Here is a 10,908-nt window from a genome sequence, read left to right on the forward strand (position 1 = left end):
TAATTTATTGCAAATGTTACTACTGATTCATAATTTAATAAAAAATTGTTTTGTTGTAGAACCATCTATAATACTCGGTATTATACTTTTATTCATTTTTTAATATTTTTTATGTACTTAATTGGGCAATATAATGCATGACTATATAACACGTAGGAATGTGACGATATATTAAAGTGTAACAATATGTGGCGACATAAAATGATAATATATTAAGGTTCAAGTACTCATAATAACCATCTACGCTATGATATACATGAAAATAATAAGTGAATCACTTTGATATATCCCACAATATTTATTTAACATAGTAGCCTATAAGAGTATGATCCTACGAAGAATAAGATCATCAAAACGATGAGTGGTCGCAAATCCGTGCACGCTTGCGACAAGTTAATGTAACTTGATGTTTCTCCTTCTCTTCGTTCTTCTCCGGGCTGACTCTCCAGAGAATCCAGCAGCACAATACTAAACGCTACACCTATGAATATGAATTAGCGTCTCGTCGAGGGGGTTGGATGCGAACCATTTACCGTTTCCGTCAGCTTAACCGCGTACCGCAGTGGCTCTCAATGCGCCACCCATTTAAGCCGCAAATGTGCAAATCGTGTTATCACGTAATTTATACGAATCGCTATATCAAATATACGTTGATCAAATTTGATACAAATCTCTACAATAACCATGCTAAACAGCAATCACAACCGTTTCTTTCAATCTCATCTGACTGTTCAATACAAATTTGAACCTAATAATGATAATACCAACATCACAACGAATATAAATGGAAGTCGTACAAATATTGTAATATTTGAAAAGTGATCAAGTCAGCAAAATAACAAGGAAAATAAAATTATGGACGCTTGCAAAAATTGTCACATAAAGCATAAACTCACATAGGTGTTAATATTAACCCCGAAGATTTTAAAAAATTTAATCAAGAATTTAACTGAAAAATTACTATCCTGGAAGATTGATATTCCTTCAGGGAACAAATGTTCGGGCGATATCTTTCTGAAGATAGGTTACATAAAAGGGAGACACGGTTAAAAGCCGCGAGTGCCGCTTTATTTTAATGATCGCTGCTCGCAACCCCCTTCAACGCAACTCTTGTCGCGGAAAGTGGTGACCCGAGAGAGCTGTCATATTTTGACGTCCGCAGCGGGCGTTCTGGCCGGGAAGGGGAGACGAGAAGAAAAGAGATTATTTTTCGTCGCGCTGGGAGAAGTCAGAAATCAGTACGAAAGCGAACAACGATAGGGGGAAGCCCCTAATGGCTGGCAACCATCAATTCCACTTTTTCTTATCCGTGATCATCAACAAATTTTTACCACGTGATTTGGCTGCAATTTTGAAACTTTGGGATTTTAGAATTTTGCGATTGTTTTGGGACTTACGATTAGAGATATTGAAAGGGGAACATAGGTATTAAGGGGTGTAGAGAATGAGGATGTAGGAATATGAGGATATGGAAATAAGGGGATGTAAAGGGATTTGGGCATATAATAATTTAGGGACATGAAGATTTAGGCATATAATAATTTAGGGACATAGGAATTTGGGCATATAATAATTTAGGGACATAGGAATTTGGGCATGTAATAATTTTGAGGCATAGGAATTTGGGCATGTAATAATTTATAGACATTGAAATTTGGATACTTGACAATTTCAGAGATATAGAGATTTTAATGTGTAACAATTTGAAAATATAGGGATTTGAGAAAATATTAATTTGGGGATGTAGAGATTTGAGCATATTTCGATTTCAAAATGTAGGGATTTGGCCATATACCAATTTGGGCATATGACAATTTGGGGATATAGGAATTAGGTACATGACGATTTGGACTCTTAGATTTTGAATACCTGAGTATTTCATAATCTAAGATATCAAGGGTTTGAGAACTTTAATAGCAATTTAGAAATTTAGAAATTTGAGAATTTAGAAATCTTGAAACCTAGAATTTTGAGATCTTAGAGTACCAAAGTTTAAAACTGAATTGACTGAATTTAAAAATTCGATTACACCATAATTAACATTAAATTTGTCACAATATAAAAACAGGCCAATATCATTCATACAATATTATTCATACAAATATTATTCATGTCCACAAGTACTCCACAGTCAGCTACCTATCTCGAAAATAAAACCAGACGAGTAAATCCACTTCATTTCCCAATTTTCGTTAGTTTCGAAAGTCACAAATAGCGACGGCGGAAAATGCGGATCAAATTAAATCGCGCGATTACGTGCACGTCAGAGATCTCGAAACGGTTATAGTTTAACGATCGTCGGTCTCCGGGGGTTGGTATCTCGATGATCGGCCGTCCATCAACGACGTAAACGCGATCGTCAACAGTTGCGTTGAGTAACACTCTCCCTCGCTTTTAGAATCGCGACTCAAATTGACGTCCGCAGACACGGGCACCGCTTTGTCGAGTGGCAAACGAGAGTGACGAGCGTTGCGAATCTCGCTTAACGTTTCCATTGTGAACCAAGGCGAGGGAGAAAAATGTCATATACGTCGGCGGGACCCTGCGTTGAATTAATTCGATATCGCCGCGGTCTGACAGAGATTTGGTAATTACTGGAGAAACACTGATTTCCGGCGAATTATCGCGATATGCAGAATTCTCGTGGATTGTGAACGGCTTCAACACGTTTATGGAACTCTCTGCTCCGTTATCTGGCGACGAATAATTAAATGGAGGGTTCCGCCATTTTGTGCGCAGCTAATGATACAGTCAATTGGAGGTTTTTAGCAGCACTGAACTCTTTGGGAGTTCTGAGAGTTCTGAACTCTTGGTAGATATTTAAATATATGTAGAACGTGTGGAAATATTGGTGGTACGTATATTTAGCAAGATATGAGTTTAACTTTTTGGAAATTTTCAATATTATTTTTTGGAGTAATGAAACTTGTATGTTTTTAAAGTAAATATTTTTACTTTTGACAACTGAAGATGCTGAAGACAGAAGCTTATATTTCTAGTAGCTCAAGGTTTCTTTAGAAGTTTAGATTCTAAACTTGCTTCCAAAAGCAACAAGTCCTCAAATGCTCACAAATTTCAAGAAGGTCAAATTGTCAAATCCTCAAACTCCCATATTTCCAAATTCTCAAATTCTCAAAGTGCTCAGATAAGAACATTCCTAAACTCCCAAAACCTCAAATCACCATAACCCAAAATATTCAAAAGGTCAAATTTTCACAATCCCAACATAAAGCCACCAAATCCTAAAAATTCCAAACCACCAAAATCCTAAATATTCCAAACCACCAAATTCCCAAATCCTAAAAAGTCCAAACCACCAAATTCCCAAATCTTCAAAGTGCTCAAATAAAAACATACCCAAACTCTCAAAACCTCGAATCAGCATAACCCAAAATACTTAAAAGACCAAATTTTCACAATCCCAACTTGAAGTCACTGAATCTCAAAAAGTCCAAACCACAAAATTCCCAAATTGTCAAATAAACAAATATTCTTAAATATTCAGATCTCCAAATCCTCAGGAGCTGAAATTCTCAAATATCCAATACATAACATGTCACTGCACATGTATACTTGTATAACCTATACAAGTGTATGATCACAAAAGACCTGAGATGGCCGATTATCGAGTAACCAGCGATTTATCTCGAGTTAGCGAGATGCTTGTCAATCTTGCGTATACAGTGTCATCGAGGAGGATCTCTGGCCATGAGAATAGCGATAGAGATAAACGATTCAATACGCGACAATGAATAATACTGGAGCAACGGTTAAACGTAGCAACGGATCGGGTCCGCCCACGAGGCTGTCCGAAGGGAAACCACCCGTAAAATCCAAAAGGGGTGCAGTGAAGCGGGAGCGGCGCAGGGGGCGCCAGGCGACTCTGTGACGCGATTATGCTAACGAAGTTATTCCATTGTAACGCTGTTTACAACGGCGCGCATTAAGGCTACACCGGAACAATGGCACCCCCTCTGGACCCCCACACCCCCCTGCGTACACAAGTCGGTGAATCCTCGAGGATCGCGCGGCCATTGTATGCTCTTTTCCGAAAGGAAATACACGCTTGACGATGGTGAACCGGAAAAATCTACCGAACGATATTAATGGAGAAATATACAGGATGTGTTTACTTGTTTGCGACTTCTGAAGATTTTCTTTTGTTAGGCCTTTAGGCGTGGAGAGGCTTTGAGGTTTGTTTGTAAAGTGGGTTGTGAGGAAATAGAGATTTCATGAGAAAAATGAATGGTGCACTTGAAAATCATTAAATATGTGTGTTCTTGAATTTTTTAATTAAAATATTTCTTGTATTATGTCTTTGAGTGTTCGAACTTGTGAATTATGAAATATTCAAATTTCTGAATTATTGGTTTTCCAATTCTTTAGGTTTGAGTTTGGAAATTTCCGAATTTGATGTCGCTAAAATTACACATTTTTGAATTTCTAAATTTCAGACTTGAAAATTGTGAAATTCTCAAATCTTGAAATTTATGATTTCTATGAGTATAATTTCGCGAATTTTCAAATTTCCAGATTCCTAATTAGGCAAATTTTTAAATTTTCAGATTCCTAACTTCCCACAACCCTAAATTCTCAAATCCCTAAGTTCCTAAAGCCCTAAATTCTAAAATCCCTAATTTTCTCAAACTCTAAATTCTTAAATCCTTAATTTCCCAAACCCTTGAATTCCTAAATCTCTAAATTACGAAATCACTAAATTTTGAAATCAATAAATATCCAAATTCCTAAATTACAAAATCCCTAAATTGTCAAACCCCTAAATTTCCAAATCCCTAAATTACCAAATCTCTAAATTCTTAAATTCCTAAATTCCCAGATCCCTAAATTGCCAAACCTCTAAATTTCCAGATCTCTAAATTGCCAAATCTGTAAATTCTGAAATCCCTAAAGTGCAAAATCTCTAAATTGCCAAATTCCTAAAGTGCAAAATCCCTAAACGCCAAATCCCTAAATTCTCAAACCCCTATATTCCCAAGTCCCTAAGTTCCCAAATCCTTAAATTCCCAAATTCCCTAAATACCGCAAATTCTCCAAATTCCCCTAATTTCCCAAATTCCCCAAATTTCCCACATTCTTAAATTCCTCAAATTCCCAAATTCTCAAATCAATATACCTCAACACAATTTTACAGAAAAGTTAAATTAATATAGTTGTTAAATCAATTTTAATGTTACCAGAGATCATTTATCCAATTGTTCATGATAAATTTATTACCCTAAATATCAATAAGGCGTTTCTGTCACCAAAACCATCTAAACACAACGAATACAAGAAGGGTGGAAGGAGCCCCGACTACTTCGCGTCTGGTTACACCCCACCGGGGCGCCACTTGACTCGTATTTAACTTTCAAATATATTTTATGCCCTTCGCATCTTAATACTTTCATGGATTCGCGATTTCTACTCCCTTCTTTGGATTCGCCTGACGCGCGTGTATTTTCGTTCCACTGAAACGTGCATGATTTTATATTACTCTGCCACCCTTGCGAACCATTTCTATAAAACACCAGTAACAGTATCGCAACCTTACTTCGCGTTTAACTTTATCGCAGAACAAATGTATTTAATAATCTCTATATTTATTTCGAATATTAACAAATTTCGAAGAGCCTTCAACTTTAACTATTGTTATTTGAACTCTTAATAATTTTCTAATATTTAGTATTAACAGATAATATTTAGTATTAATGAATATTTAGAGTAATCAAATGCAAATTTTCTTCGAAGCAATGTTTCAGTCGGTTACACTTTTTCGTTTATCAATTTTCTTCGTAAGATGTAACGACTCGTAGTTCCTCGACGACATCCTTCTGTCAAATTTCGTCAAAATTCGATTTCTTTCTGATAACAACGAGATCAACGTGGGCGATTCGAGACACAAGAAACTCATGCTCGAACGATCGCAGCATTTTACGTGTTCATCGAAGCGTGGCAGCGCTTCGACGGGATTATTTGTAGGATTCAGTCGTATACTCGACATTTCCGCCGAATCCTTTGTACCATTCGCCCGTTACCACATCGAATATTTTCGAGACGTATTTAGGCTCGTTTTGGACAGCCGGATATTCGTCGTAATATTTTCACTCTTTGCTTCTCGAAGGAAAGTAGACAAAAATTTAGTGGGCAAATAAAACTATTACAACACTGAAATTATAAAGCAGCACTGTATTATATATAATAAAACAAGATAATGTTATAACAAGACAAAGGATTTGGACTATTATAATCGAGTATATACGTGAACAATTTTATGCAATCATCTGTTCACACTGAATGTCACTTGGAGCTACCTCCGAAGATGTTATCTGGTAGCTACAGAGTTTGTCTCCTCATCAATCTTGACGTTTAGCTCCTCGAGTTGTCTTCTGCATCCGAATGTGGCTACTGATCGCTTTGAAGTACGCCGACGACAGTGTTCACGTAGTTTCTTGTTAATGTGATAACCTTTGATGGGTGAAAAGTTAATTAGCCGACTAGAACAGCTGTGGATGTAAACACTGTTATCAACAATGCCTCTGTAATTTCCGTTTCTCGATTTATTAACATGTAGAGAGTCGTTGGTTTAAAGGTACCAACGTCCTCTCCTTATATTGCCAGACACTTCTAAATCCCTTTCAGATTTTTATAACCAGAGATCATGTATGGATGTTATCACTGTTTCCGTACATTTTATATTCAGGATTTATTTATATCACCGATGCAAATTTAAAATAAAATTGCAATAAAGCATGAAATTAGAAAGGACATTCTTGATGAAGTTATTCCTCAAGGTATTATACAATTATCATATTTGCGAATGGAACAATAGCAGTAACAATTCATTATCTGTCCACGTCTATTCGTTAAAGCGAACATTAAAGCCCAGTTTCTTCTCTGTCGACGCGTCAAGCACGTTAATTTCGCCGGACAGTTACATAAAGCAAAAAAAGAGAAACGAGAAGAAATAGAACTTTCACAAATGTTCTTTCCTGCAAAACGTTGTCACGCATCACGGCAGACAGAGGAACGCCTACGTGGACGAAGAAGACGTCACCGTACATACACACGTGGAATCAGATAATCTTGCCACTTGGTCGATGAACAGAAGCGGGTATGCATATGTGGTTTGACGATGGGGGAGCCAAGTAGGAACGTATATGGCATTCCTCTAATTTGTCGGCTCGACTTTGTCGGCTAATCAATCGGTTTCGTGATTACCATGCGTCGTGAGCGTTAACCATCACGAGGTTCCATGATTTTCATGCCGTCTATCATTTCTTGCGGGGAGGTGTATGTGTGTCGTCCACACACGTGTGCTCGTTAGAGCGGCACCATCAATCGGTTTGTGGCTAATTTCATTCCGTGGACATTTATCGAGCAGCGAACCTTCATTTTTAAAGATTAATCACCGGGTGGGAATAATCGCAATTGCGAAATCGCAGAGAATAAATTGGCCGGCTACAAAGTACCGCGACAATTAAGGATAGATTAAATTCATTTTGACGGCTATTCGGAGCGAAGCGTTTTAAGTGTTGTAGCACACGTACAAACGATGTGTTGTACGTGCATTCACGCGGTCTGTCGGCAAGCAGATGCACGCATCGCCGCCTTCATTTCACGCATAATTGAAAACACGTCCCATTTAGCGCCGAGGACGTTCGCCACTTCACCATCGCGGGCTTCCTCCCAAGATAGCACCCGTTTAAGTCGTGTCCCGTACGATTAACGTGATTTAGAAGTTGGCCGCCCGTTTAACGTCTCAACGACGACGACACTGCCTACAATAATTTAAGCGACATATTTTCGCGCATTCTGCAGCTTGCTTTACTGGTATGCTTACGATCTTCAGTCATATTTGTGCAAAGCGCTATTCGACCAATGTTGATTTTCGAATGTGGACAGGCGGGTGTTCAATGTCATGTAATGAATATCATACATTGAACATCAAACATTGAACATCAAACATTGAGCATCAAACATTGCACATCAAACATTGCACATCAAACATTGCACATCAAACATTGCACATCAAACATTGCACATCAAACATTGCGCATCAAACATTGAACATCAAACATTGCGCATCAAACATTGAACATCAAACATTCAACATCAAACATTGAACATCAGACGTTGAATATCAAACATTAAATATTAGACATTGAACATCAGACACTGAATAGCAAACGTTGAACATCAAACATTGAACATCAGACATTGAACGTCAGACATTGAATATCAGACGTTGAATATCAAACATTAAATATTAGACATTGAACATCAGACAATGAACATCAGACATTGAATATCAGACGTTGAATATCAAACATTAAATATTAGACATTGAACATCAGACATTGAACATCAAACATTGAACATCAAACATTGAACATCAGACGTTGAACATCAAACATTGAACATCAGACGTTGAATATCAAACATTAAATATTAGACACTGAACATCAGACACTGAATAGCAGACGTTGAACATCAAAGACTGAACATCAGACAATGAACGTCAGACATTGAACGTCAGACATTGAATATCAGACGTTGAATATCAAACATTAAATATTAGACATTGAACATCAGATATTGAATAGCAGACGTTGAACATCAGATATTGAATAGCAGACGTTGAACATCAAACATTGAACATCAGACAATGAACGTCAGACATTGAACATCAGACAGTGAACCGCAGACATTGAACATAAGACAGGAAACAACAAACACTGAGTAGCAAACATTGAACATTAGACTTTCCATATCAGATGTTGAACATCAAATACCAGATATATCAAAATATGAGATACTGAACATCAAATATTCAACATCAGATGTTGAACATCAGATATTGAGAGGATATATGAATTACTACGAATTGACTATCATATCTTGAGTCCTAAAAATCAAATGCCTAATGTCAAGTTTATAAAAATCTAACTCTCGAACTGCGCACCTCTGTCCTAAAATGTGTCATACGTGGCAGTAGCCTGCTAATGTACCGTGTCGTGATGCACGCCACGAAAACCCCAACGATTACGAGACTACCAGTTCGGCGTGTACATAATTCCTAATGTCCGTCTCTGGTAGGCACACGAAGGTGGGATTAAGTTTGGCGACAGGTAACGTCTCCCTATATTCACCATGAACAATTTGTCCTCCCGGAGGGCAACGCGCACAGCCCCGTGGTTAATCCATTACAGAGGGCACGGATGTGCGCCGCCGTCTACGGGTTTCACGACGCCCACCAATTTGCTAACCATCGATTTCTTCCTGTACACCCTTTCGCACGCAACCCTACTCGCTTCCGTGGCGGACGCAAATAATACTATACCGCCAATCGCGAATTCTAGACCCTTTCCATCCGCGTTTTTCCCCCATTTACGAGCTACCGCTATCTTTAGAAACGCACGCGCACCACCGTGTCCCTTTTGACGGGAGCACAAACTCGTCCGCTAGCGTTTCGCTTCTACCTTTGATGGATTCGAGTGTCTCGTGCTTGCCCGCGATGAAAAAAGCTCCTCTTCGTGGAACTGGGTTTGAAGGGATTATGGATCCGAGGACGCCGCAAGCTGAGATGGGAATATGAATGGGATGAAATTGTGTATGACGGAGCGGGTCGGATGTTAATTTTGGTTTCTTTTAGATATTTCATGTGGGTATTCCTTTTTGCACGTTTTGAAGTTTTGTAGGCAAAAGTGTAGAAAATCAAATCGAATCTTTTGAAGTTCTTAATTTCTAACTTCAAAAATTTTCAAATCTTCAAATCTTCAAACTTTGACATCACCACATCTCCATATTTCCACGTCTTCAAACCTCTAATTCACTAAATTTTCAAGTCCCGAAATCTCCAAATTACCAAATCTACAAATCCCCAAATCTCCAAATCTTCAAATCTTCAAATCTTCAAATCTTCAAATCTTCAAATCTTCAAATCTTCAAATCTTCAAATCTTCAAATCTTCAAATCTTCAAATCTTCAAATCTTCAAATCTTCAAATCTTCAAATCTTCAAATCTCCAAATCTCCAAATCTCCAAATCTTCAAATCTTCATATCTCCATATCTCCATATCTCCAAATCTCCAAATCTCCAAATCTCCATATCTCCATATCTCCAAATCTCCATATCTCCAAACCTTTAAACTTCCAAATCTCCAAATTCTCAAATCTTCAAACCTGAAAATTCCTAAATTCCTAAACTACCAAATCACTAAATCGCTAAATTCCTAAATCTCCAAATCCATAATTTCCTAAATCTCCAAACCCTTAAATCCACAATTTCCCAAACTCTCGAATCACCATATTTTTTTCCTAAGTCTTTTAGACCTGATACAACGCTTCCCTTGTAAATCATCGCAAACAGCAATCACCCAGTTCGATCGTAAATCAAAAGAACGAGCCCTATAATGGAGACCTACAAACGCAAGAAGGGAAAGAAGTGCAAGAAAACAGGGAGGCGGAAGAGGAACGCAAGGAAGGACAAATTGTCCGGAGAAAGTAAAAAGAAGAAGTCGTGGAGAAAATAAATCGTCGAACACACACAGTTTCATTCATAATTATTACATCTGATCTTTAACCTAAAAATACATGAAAACATGTACAATTATATAAATATTTAATATTAACAATTCTCATTGATTACCTTAATAATTGTTATCATATATATGTTAGAAAACGTCACATTAAATTTTTCAATAATCGATGTTTTCAATGATTCCTTTTTTGGAATTATATCATAATAATCTCTTAAATAATTCTCATAAAAATATGTCAAATAAATGTCTCTCATAATTTATTTAATTTATTAAATAATTTCGTATTAATATCCTTATTGACATTGATTAAAATATACTACACTAGTTATCTTAATAATTCTGATTAATTTAAATCATATTAGCATTC

The 10,908-nt window shown here is 37.2% G+C and overlaps 1 long non-coding RNA gene across 1 annotated transcript; it reads left to right on the forward strand.

Moving 5' to 3' along the window:
* Positions 1-5,785: 5,785 nt before the first annotated feature.
* On the forward strand, positions 5,786-10,676 carry LOC143265154 (uncharacterized). Its single transcript, XR_013039348.1, has 3 exons — positions 5,786-6,791; positions 6,870-7,111; positions 10,323-10,676. It is a non-coding gene; the product is annotated as an uncharacterized LOC143265154 (long non-coding RNA).
* Positions 10,677-10,908: the final 232 nt, after the last annotated feature.

The sequence above is a fragment of the Megachile rotundata genome, chromosome 9 (assembly GCF_050947335.1).
Source record: "Megachile rotundata isolate GNS110a chromosome 9, iyMegRotu1, whole genome shotgun sequence".
Lineage (NCBI taxonomy): Eukaryota > Metazoa > Arthropoda > Insecta > Hymenoptera > Megachilidae > Megachile > Megachile rotundata.